The sequence below is a fragment of the Corvus kubaryi genome, unplaced genomic scaffold (assembly GCF_017639235.1).
Source record: "Corvus kubaryi isolate FWS band 111438036 unplaced genomic scaffold, C.kubaryi_AGA036_p1.0 37179, whole genome shotgun sequence".
In the NCBI taxonomy this organism is placed as follows: Eukaryota; Metazoa; Chordata; class Aves; order Passeriformes; family Corvidae; genus Corvus; species Corvus kubaryi.
The window spans coordinates 711721-723068 of NW_024581049.1; the positions used below are offsets into that span (position 1 = coordinate 711721).

Genomic DNA, 11348 nt, shown 5'->3' on the forward strand with positions numbered 1-11348 from the left:
TTGTTCCATCAGAATCCCGCCTGTTCCATCAGAATCCCGCCCGCTCCCGGCCTGAGCTGCCAAAGCCCCGTCGTGCAGAGTTTAAGGGATGATTCTCCCTTCCCTGTTCCTAAAATCGGGAGATTTCTCCTCCCCTCAGTGGCTCTGGGCTGATCCGAATGAACAAATCGCAGTCCCTGAGGGCCTGTGGGGAATGCCTGGGAGGGAATTCCACTGAATTCCAGGAGCCAGGATTCCCCTTCAGAGCATTTCCAGGACCTTTTCACAATGCAGAACCAAGCACAGCCCCGTTCCAGCAGGGACACTGGTCTCAGGCCCAAATCCTTCTCCCATTCCCATAGAAAATGAGGATGGTGTCGTTTTTCCAAGTTATTTTTCATGGCTGCACCTGTAACACTGCAAACGTAACAAAAATAAGGAGAAATCTGGAATTTAAATGGTGCAAAGGGATGTTCCTTCGATAAAAACAGGCTGATGTGGCTGGGACACATCATCCTTGCTGACCAAGGAAATGTTGAATTTTTAAAGGCAAAGACAGTGCTTGGAATTCCGGGCAATAATTCCAATTTTCCATGGAAAACTTTACATGGAAATAAATTGCCCTGGCCATTTATTGTTCAAGTTTTGTGCGCTTTTTTCGTAATTTTCAAAGGCCTTTCTTATCATTGCAGGATTTCTTCTGTTTTCTTGTATCATTTTCAGCACATGGAGATGCAGTTGGGGATATTCTGGGTATTTATCGAAGGCGTGAGTTCAATTTCCACAGCATCTGATTCGTAAATGAAAATGTGAGTTAAAGAGGAGAGACCTGAATTTTCTAAAGAAATGGATAATTATGGAGAACGGGGGAAAATGGAGCTCCGTGCACTTGCTGAGTCCCCCCAAGTCTGTAACGATGCAAACCAATGTTTGGCTGCTTAATCAACCCAGGGAGACTTTGCAGGTCTGGAAAAATGGGGCAGAAATCCCGAAGGGAAATGATTCCTTATTGACATTCCTGAGCCTGGCTCGGTGTGAGAACAGAGCAGCAGAAAGAGGAGAAATGACAAGGGGGGAAAGAAAATAAAACACCCAAACATTTCCCAGCACTGCTGAAGCTTCACTTAAATCTCTGAAGTTGAAATTCCAAACTTCCTGGAAATCTGAGCGATTTAAATCACCTCATTAGGTATTTAACTCCTCTGCCACGGGAGATAAAATCAACCAAAGCCGCTCCTGAACGTCTTGGGGCCTTCTTGGGAAGGAACACGAAGCACCAAGAGCTCATCAGGAGTCCCGTCCCAGCTCTGGGAATATGAGGAGCTCCTTCATCAGCCTGAGCAGGCGGCTGCTCCCTCTCCAGGAAGGCTCCTGAGCCCCTTAGGGAGGCAAACAGCGGAGTTTTGGGAGGAGAGGAGGATCCTGGCGGGGCAGTGACACTCCAGCCCCTGCCCGGCCCCTTTGGCACAGCCACAAGCCAGGGGTTGGCCTTATTCTCCACAAATACAGAAATAAACCCATCCAGGAGCACTGCAGGTCCCAGCCAACATTTACCGAAATCATTTCCCACCTGTTCTCCCTGGTTTTGAATTTCCCTCCTCTGCTTCCCCTTCGCTTCCCTTTCCTGCCCCTGTCCTGCACAATCTCCTCCTTCCGTCCCACCAGCTGCTCTTTATCTCATTTTTTGGAGGGTTATTGAACGCTATTGATGAATTAATATCAATTAACTTGCAAGACAAACGGTTTTAAGGAGTTCAAGCCACCGGGCCCTTCTCTCCTTCCCCCTCTGGGGTTTGCAGAGTGCTGCATGTGCATCGTGCACTGGAGGATTTTAGGGAATTTGGGGTTTTTTTAATAGGGATCTACAGCCAAGCACCCAGATCCCACTGGAATCCCGTGGATTTGGGTTCCTCAGGACGAGGGGATGTCAGAGCCTGGCAGTGAGGGAGCTGAGCCTGAGCAGCAGTGGGACACGAAGAGCAGCGTTCCCAGCCAGTCCCACCCCTCCCAGGAGCGATTCCTGCACATCCCCATCCCTCCCAAACTCCTGCAATCCTCTGCCAGCCCCTCCTGGCCTGCCCATCCTGGCACTCAATCCCACACTCGCTGCCAGTGGCATTTCTTATTGATTTTTAAAAAGCTTCTGCTTCCCCCGCTCTGGCACTTTAATAGTCCAGCCTTGCAACTTCTTCATCCAGGACTTGCTTTTTGTTTTATTTTTATTTTTTCTTTTGCCAGGCTCTTCTTGAGGCTCATCCTTCTAATTTATGAGTTTGTCCTGCTAAAAAATAAAATCAGAATAAAACTGGAAGCATTTGTGGCTGGAGCTGTCGCTGTCTCTGCCTCACGGTTGGCAGCATCCCCTTGCAGCTGCTGCTCGAGGGGTTGGATCTCTTCAGAGCTGTGCAAGAGTTTCATTTTCAGCCAGGTTGGAGCTGCGGAAGCACCTGAGGAGAGCCCTGGCCAGAGGCCCCCAGAGCAGGGTGGGTGTTGTGGTGACCCCAGAACTGTCCCTCAGACACTGGGGGGGAGCAGCAGCGTTTCACTGTGAGATGGAGCTGTGCTTTGCTGTCCCTCCTGTGTCTGATGTGAGGAAAGGCTCCTTCTGGCCCCTGGGGCCACCCAGGGCAAGGCAGGGCAGGGATTTGGGGCTCAGGCTGAGCTTGGATCAGTTCTGCCAGAACTGAACCCGATCTGCACCTTCACACAAGGAGTGCAGGCGTCAGCTGGCACCAGGGGCTGCGAACCCCCCCCCAGCCGTGCCCCTGTGGGTTCAAACCCCCAGCCCAGCCCCTGTGGGTTCAAAGCCCCCAGCCCAGCACCCCTGGGTGAGGAGGGCACAGGCAGGGGATCAAACCTCACATCCCCTGCTCAGATCAGCTCCAGGCCTGGTCCTTAGGCACAATTCCCGATTATTCCATTTATCTGTTCTCCCTCTTTGGCTTTTCTCCATGGCCGCAGCCAACGTGGGCCCAGATCCCAAATTAAACTGGAGTTCAGTGCCTGAGGCCCAGCGTGGGCTGGACAAACTCCTGGCACTGCCGAGGGCCCGGGGAAGGTGTCCCTGGCATGGCAGGGCTGGAACTGGAGGAGCTTTAAAATCCCAGCCCAAGCTGGGATTCTGTGATTTTGTGAGGCTCTGAAATTATGAGGTGAAATAACGATTTATCAGACAGTCCAGGCTCCAAGTTCTGTTTGGGCAGACTGGCTGTGGACTCGAGAAATCCCTCCAGTGCATCTTGTCCCGAAGTTCCCACTGGAAACGCCTGATTTCAACTGAGCACTGTGATGATAAATGGGGAAGTTTCCTCTGCCCGAGGAGAGAGCGGATCCCATAGGTCCCGCTGCGTTTTGGGGACATCTCCTTCAAACTCCGACTCTTCCCCTCCAACTCCAAACCTTCCTAAGCTGCTTTTCCTTCAGCAGCGAGGAGAAAGGGATTAGGATCATCCGGAGCGAGGAATGAATGCTCCCAAGGTTTTGTGTAGCGGCGGTGGTGGCAAAGCTGGATTAAAAACTCTTGGCAATTTGGATTTCAGCTCCTTTTAGACGGAGAGATCGAAGTAAAAAGCAGCATCCCAACAAAAGGGAGCTGCTGAGGCTGTCCCGTGGCTGCACGGTGGGAATGGGCTCCTGGAAAATCCTCCCTAAGACAGCTGAGCTGTTACAATGAGTGTTAATTAACGGGGCTGAGGCTCCCGGGAGAAGCTGGCAGGGGATATCCAGGGACAGAGCCCTGTTTTCCAGAGGCATCGGTGTGCAGATACATGGGCAAACGGCGAGGCACAGGGAGAGCCAGACGTGCTCAGGGATTTTTCCACGTGCAGAGGGAAATGGGAGTGGATGGAGCCATCCAGGTTTCCCACTGTCGCTGATCCCGGTTCATCCTGGGGGCTCAGAGGACCCCAGGACTCTCCAGACCCCGAATAAAGGGAGCTCGAGCACCACAAACGCTGCAGCCAAAGCTCTGAGGGCACACGAGGCTCCGCTCAGCTCGTTGAGCAGCTCTGGGCACACCAGGCTGGGCTTTCCCGGGAAAACAGAGGGGTTGGAGGGGTTCACAGGCAGCATCGTGACCCCAAAATGCCCAAGGCAGCTGGGCAGGGGCCAGGCGTTGAGAGGGTTTGGGAATGGGCACAGAAATAGAGGGAGAGTCGCAGTCCTGGGGGTCTGAGAGGTTTTCCATTCCCAGTGGGAGTCCTGGCTGGCACAAGGAGGGGGAAGAACGGCTCCGTCCACCTTCCGGTTGGGGTCACCTCTGACCCCAGCCTCTGGCCCTGAGGTGGCCGTGCCCACGGTCCCTCTGCCCACACAGGGTGACTCAGGGCTGAGCTCCAACATCCTGCTCAGGGTGAACACCCCCAGTGAGCTGGACTGACACCAGGGACCCCAAACGTCCCTGTGTGCCCAGCACGAGGTGACCCCGATGTGCCAGGAGCAAGAGGAGAGGCAAGGGGACCCCAAACAGCCCGAGGTGGCCCAGGTGTCCCAGGAGCAAGGACGAGAGGAGGGAGACGTGCAGGACTTGCCCGCAGGCAGGGTCTGAGCAGTCCGGGCTCGCAAATCCCCAGGGGCCGCCACCAGGGCTGTGCTGTCACCCGGGCTGTGCTGTCACCCGGGCTCTGCTGCCACCCGGGCTGTGCTGCCACCCGGGCTGTGCTGCCACCAGGGCTCTGCTGCCACCAGGGCTCTGCTGCCACCAGGGCTGTGCTGCCACCAGGGCTCTGTTGTCACCAGGGCTGTGCTGTCACCCAGGGTTCTGCTGCCACCAGGGCTGTGCTGCCAGCCACGGCTCCGCAGAGCTGCCAGCACTCTCCATCCTCCTCCGGGAAGCTGCCAGGCACAAGTGAAAACCCAATAAATTAAAATGCTGCCCATTTCAGTCTCCTTTAATTGTTCTCTCTCGGCTGAGGTGGCTGATGGTGATTCATCTCCCTGGCAGCGAGTGCCAGACTGCAGGATGGATGTGGGGGATGCAGGAGGAATATTCGGGATGAGTGATGGCTGACAGAGCCGCGCTGCTCCTGGGGAGCTGCTCTCAGCCGGGGGGCTCCTGGCATGTTCAGCCTCCCTGATTCCCGAGCAGCTCCGAGCACACGGGCTCGGGTCAGCGCTGTGCCCTTTACCCCCCCATTTCTCATCTCCCACTTCTCACCTGCCATTATTTACCCGGCAAAAACCAACCCCAGGGCACGGGGAGGGAGGAATTGTGCTGTCCTGGCACTGCCAGGGAGATGCCCCTTTCCCAGGTGGAGAAATGTCCCTGGAAGCTGCAGGGAGGCTCCACTCGTCCCCACCCTTCAGCTCTGAGCAGATGGGGAGGTCCTGCCCGGGGCAGGGGTGCAGAGCACTGTGACAGTCCAGGACAAGGGATCGGGGATTAGGGAAGAGGAGCCCCTTCTTCCTTTCCTCCCGCAGCCCACAGGAAGGTGGGGAAGGCCTGGCAAAGGATGGGACTGTTCTGGTGGGCTTGGAGCAATGGCTGCTGCCTCCTGGGAGGGATGGGACTGTCCGTGACTGTCGTTCCCATCCCTCCGCATCCCTGGAGCTCGGATTGCTGAGGAATTCAGGCTCAAATTGAGCACAGATTGGCCCCTCCCGGTGATTGCAGGGATGCGCTGGTTCCTGGGCGAAATTCCTGACCTCTGGTAGTGGCTAATTACATCAGATCTCCCGGTGCAGACTCGGAGCGGCAGCGAGCCCGGGGTGACAGCGCCGGGAACGTGCAGGACGGGGAGGAGGAAAGCGGGAAAGAGCCGAGGGGAGGGGTTTCATTTGCTCCATTCCCATCCCGCCCCATTCCTTCTCCCGCAGGTTCGGAAAAGGTCCCGGAGCGAGGAGGGGGGAGCTGCACAGCCGGGGGGGACAGGGACGAGCGTGTTCTTCATCAGCGCGGTCCTCTCACGCAGAGAGTGCGTTTGTGTATTTCTGCCTTGTTTCAGTTCTGAAAAGCCAAGCTCTGGAAGGCTGATTTGGAACTAAAGAGGCAGCAGCGAACCTTGGAAATGATTCCTGGAGGAGCTGCAGCTCTCCCTGGCCGGGAGGCACCGGTGTCTCTGAGAGCAGGGGCCACGCATTCCTGCCTGCTGGTCCTTGAAGGGAACATGGAGCTCTGAGGCACCCAGAAAAGCCGAAATATCTGCTAAATGTTGGCAGAGAAGCTGGAATATCCTCGCATCCTAATGCCGGCCAGCAGCAGTGGGGTGGGGGGGACATTCCCAAAGCGCTCCCAAACAGGAGCTGTCCCTGCGCTGACGTTGCCTCGGGGGGTTCTGGATTTGGAATCCTGGGGAGGGAAGGCACAGCCCTGCTGTGAAAACGTGGAAATGTCACCAAAAAGGTCCCCCCGGGCTTGTCGGACCCGCCCAGCCCGGCGGCTTTGGGTGGCCCAGCTCACCCCTCCCGGGGCTGGTGCAGACCCCGAGCCCCAGCTGAGCGCAGAGCCTTTCGCCCGGAGGGAGAACAAAGAGCGTAGCTGAGATTTCGCCTCTTGGGAACTCTGCTGGGTGGGTTTTGGCTGCGTTTCATGGACACTTCATTCTCCAGGGCGACAAAGGCACCCAGGGTGGTGTTTGTGGCTGTCCAGGCTGAAGGGTGATGGAATCCTCTGGTCGCTGCCCTTGCAGCACCGAGAACAGCCACGTCTGGCAGGGCCAGGAGTGCAGCAGGGCCCGGCTCCAGCAGCAATTTAGAAAGGGGGGAGAAGAAAGGGAAAAAGCCAATTACGTGTAATTGGATTCAGTAAACTGAATTATCTCCCCATTAAAGCCGTGCTTGTTTTGTAGATAGTGGGACATTCAAACTATCAAAGGCATTAATTGATTCATCCCCTTTTTCGAGTGCTTTCTCAACAGTGCCTCTATTCAGGAGCTGCAACCTTTTGTTCCCGGGGGGAATGGGAATTATCCAGCCTGTGTTTGTATCCTGGGAGCTCCATTCATTCCGGCCTTTTTGTCGTGGTGCTGTTTTAACTCAGAAAACCGAGCCGAGACTCCTGCAAAACACAATGGAAGGTTTATTTCTCCTTTTGTGCTGCCTTCAGTACTGCTGGAGGTGTAATTTAACCAGGGAGAAGGGCAGAGGGGTGTTCGGAGGCTGATTCTGAGGCAGCCAGATCGCAGGTGTGGGAGGGAAGCCAAGGAACACCCGGAGCCCCTCGGTGGTGCTGGGCGGCTTGGGCTGCACGTTCTCCGCAGCGCCGGGGCTGCACTGAGGCATTTCTGTAATTCCTGTGCCCTCTGCAGCCGCCGGAGACGCTGAGTGAAGGATTTTCCATGCTCCGAGAGCATCCCAAAGGATCCCTGGGCCGGTGCTGACCCCAAAGCCTCGGCGCAGTGCCATAAATAAACACTCCTGCACTGCTGGGACGGCGCTTCCATAGCCGGGGTGTCCAGGAATTGTCCCGTGCCTCTGCCCCTGGGCTGGGCTGAGGGTGCGGCCCCCACATCCTGTGCCTGCCCCAGTGGCCGCTGGATGCTGCGACAGCCGTGGAATCAGCCAGCTCCAGGAGTTACTTAGGCAAATTGAAAGCGCTTTGTCAGATGGGCAGCGTTTCAGGCCGGAATGGTCCCATTGGCATTTCCCTCCTTCGGGATCAATAACTCCTAAAGGATTACAATTTCATTTTTAAAGGGTAATTCGATCAAGAATTTGAAAACAGAGGGCATTCTTAAAATTAAACCTTAATCCGATTTAGTTCTTTTAAAAAATTGTACTTGCAGAAGAAAGGAGAGCAATTTCCAAAGCACCCCTCACCTTGGACTGAAAGGGGAAACTCCTTCTGTATTCCTGGCAGGAATCTGTCCCTTCCCTTTCCTTGACCTGCTCTTCCCCGTGCCAGTTCCATCCAGAACAGTCTCCATTAATTCCCTGAAAAGAATCTTCCCCAAATCCCAAGTTGGGCTGAGTTTTTCAGGGTGGTGCCACCCCTCTTTTTTTTTTCAGGGTGGTCCCGCAGCAGTGGGAGCGGCTGACAGGGAAAAGCTGATTTATTCCATGAAAACATTCCTGCTCTTTTCGTCTCCTGGTGCCTCCTTGGGCACGTCACAGGCAGCTCTGAAAGGGGTTAAAGGAATGGATGGCACGGAAATGACACAGAAAAGGCAAAGAGAACCTGCTCTGCTCTCCTCCAAGAAGAGACATTTTCATGGTTCCTTCTCCTGTTTTTCATCCCTTGCTTCCCAGGCCCGAATCCTGCTGCCCTTTGGAATGACCAATGTCCAGTCAGTGACAGCAAATCCCAAAGCAAATCCCGGGGCACCACAGCGGATTCCCAGAGTGCAGCAGCCCCGGGGGCACTGCAGAAAGCGGCGGGTGGCAAAGGGTGACAAAGAGGGGTGATCCAAACCCCACAGTTCCTTTGGGTTTCCTTAGGAAAACCCATCAAGCCAAGCCTCCCCTAAATAACCCTTTTTGCCATGGACACTGCAGGTGGAGCAGGTGACACCTGGCACAGGGTGATGATAACGAGGATGAGGATGAGGATGAAGACAAGGCCCCACTGCGCTCAAAGCCCCGGCAGAGCTGTCCCCATGAGGACACTGCTCCTGGAGAAGTTCTCCCCCACAGCACATGGAGGGGAAAACATTTCCTGCTCGTGCTCTCCTGCGGAGCTCCGGCTTCTGATCCGCGCTGGGCCGTGCGTGCTCTGAGGGAATCGTGAGGGAAATGCACCAGAGGCCCCAGAGAGCTGGGAGGGAAACGCTCAGCGATGGATTTGTGGGAGGTGATGTCCCAAGCCTCAGGCTGCTGTCGTGGAGCACAGAGGGACCCCAACACAAGGACCCTGCAGAGATTCAGTTCAGGACGTGAAGCTCCTGCAACTGAACGAAAACAGAGAACAAGAAGGGGAGGGAGGGAGTTCTGCTGAACCAGGGGATGGGAGGGGGCAGGAGAGGATTTGCCATAATGAGAACATTTAAGGACATAGCACCATATCCATAGGGTCGGTAAAGCCTTGGAGCAAAATCCAAGGGGAGAGGCACCGGCCTGGGTGGGAAACAGTCTGGGACAGTGGCGGGCTGGTGCCCATCCCCTAATCCCTAATTCCCGGGCAGTTTCCTGTTCTCCTCTGAGCCGAGCGCTCTTCAACAGGAGGGGTTTGGGTGTCTGCACCTCCTCGTGTGAATATATCCAGAATGGCTGTTTTAAATGTAAAAATCATTAACTAATTAATTAATTAATTTTAAACAAAAACATCTAAAAGGTTGGGGAGAGATGGGCTCTTTGTGTTTCTTCAAAGAAATGAATTTTCAATCACAGTTCTCCCTTTGCTTTATGTACCTGACTCAAAACCACCCCCCAAACCCAAAAAACTATTCCCATTTTTTACACATTTCTCTTTCGTGCTGATTATCTGAGCGTGCTGTCACTTCCTGGCTGCAAACACAGTTTTGTCATAATCCCTTCAGAAGAAAAAACCCCCCAAAAAACCCAGGAATGCAGAATATGAATTGCAATGATCTGTCCTTTTCAATTCATGGCTCAAACAAGCAGCTGATTTACAGTGGTGCAGACACTTGCTGCAGGCTAATTAAAACCAACGTATTGTTGGCAGATCATTTATTGAGGGAAAACAAATTGACAAAGGATAAATTAAGTTGCCACACAATTAACTGGGAAAAAAAGTAAAAATATGCCCAGCTGAAATAGGAAATGGATCTGTACATTTATCAATATCTCAGCCAGGGCTGAATGGAGAAGTTTCAGCTTCCCTGCAGAGAAAGAGAAGAAGGAGATGGAGCTGAAATCATCTTGGAGGAATTCTGGGGTTCGGATTTGCAGGGACGGCGGTGAAGGAAGCCAGAGCAGGGCAAGATTCCGTGAATTTGGCAGTCCAGGGGTCTTGTTGGTGCAAGGACAGGAAGGAATTCCTGCCTGAGAGGGCGGGGGGGAGTTGGACTGGAATTCCTGGAGACCCTGAGCCCACGGGTCAGGTGTTCCCCAGGTGGGTTTTCTTGGGTGGTTGGGTTTCTCTGTTTGTGCCTCAGCCTCTGTTCAAAACTGCCAAGAGACTTTGGGGCAGAAAGGTTTGGGTTTATCAGAGGGAAAATGGATTTTACTGTTTTCTACTCAAAAAGAGAAAAAACAAAACGTTCGGAGTAGTGAAAGAAAAGTTTTTTGGTTTGTTTGGGGTTTGGGTTTTTTTGGGACTAAAGGTGCTTCAGGAAAGTGGCTGCTCTGCATGAAAATGCAACTCTTACCAAAATAAAGGGATTCAGTAGAGAATTAAAAATAGAAGTTCAATAGAGAATTAAAAATAGAAGTTCAATAGAGGATTAAAAGTAGTGATTCAATAGAAAATTAAAAGTAGAGATTCAATAGAGAATTGAAAGTAGAGGTTCAAGGGGGTCCCTTTGCCCTGATCCTGGCTGGGAAGGGGTGACACACCCTGGGTTTGCTTCCCTCTGTTCCCACTCCTCTGCACCTGGGATTTCCTTCTGGCCACGCCACTCTGAAGGTCGAGAAACACCAAAAACCAGGCAGCTCAAACCAGACCTGGGCTTGCAGCTCTGATCTGAGGGTGCCAGGAGTCCCTGGGAATTTGAATCATCTTTATTGCCTGCCTCTGACTCATTCCTGGGCCTGACTCAGCCTCCTCCTTAGGATTTTTCCCCCTGTGGAAAACCCAGTTTGGTTTATCCAGAGCTCTGCCTTCCCTTAGATTCAGGGTCACTCTCAGGGGTTTTTGTGCAGCTGTTGTGGCAGCTGTCCCTGTCCTGGCACAGCTCTGCCTCTGCCCTCCCTGGGCACAGCTGGAGCCAAACGCCACCGAGCCCTGCGCTGGTGGCCCCAGGCCCTTCCCATTCCCGAGCCCTCCAGCATTCCCTGCAGCTCCTGCCACCATTCCTGAGCCCTCCAGCATTCCCTGCAGCTCCTGCCACCATTCCCTGCAGCTCTGCCACCATTCCCTGCAGCTCTGCCACCATTCCTGAGCCCTCCAGCATTCCCTGCAGCTCTGCCACCATTCCCTGCAGCTCTGCCACCATTCCTGAGCCCTCCAACATTCCCTGCAGCTCCTGCCACCATTCCCTGCAGCTCTGCCACCATTCCTGAGCCCTCCAGCATTCCCTGAAGCTCTGTCACCATTCCCTGCAGCTCTGCCACCATTCCCTGCAGCTCCTGCCACCATTCCCTGCAGCTCTGCCACCATTCCCTGCAGCTCCTGCCACCATTCCCTGCAGCTCTGGCCACTCAGAGCCCTCATCTGACATCCAGAGGGAGGTTTGGGAGGAGGGAGCCCAGCCAGGGCTGCCCAGGGGCAGAGGAGCCCGAGCTGCTCCTGTGCTCTGGTGGGGACAGGCTGGTGGCCACGGACTGGGCAGCCCTGGACACTGTGCTGGGATCAGATTGATCCAGGGGTGATCCCA

At 54.3% G+C, this 11348-nt stretch overlaps 1 long non-coding RNA gene across 1 annotated transcript in view; it reads left to right on the forward strand.

Annotated features, from left to right (window-relative positions):
- The window catches only part of LOC121661578, a 24370-nt gene that overhangs the window by 1484 nt on the left and 11538 nt on the right, over nucleotides 1-11348 (forward strand). Inside the window, exon 2 of the long non-coding RNA XR_006015031.1 lies at nucleotides 7361-7365. This is a non-coding gene — a long non-coding RNA (uncharacterized LOC121661578). The remainder of the gene's footprint in view (nucleotides 1-7360; nucleotides 7366-11348) is intronic.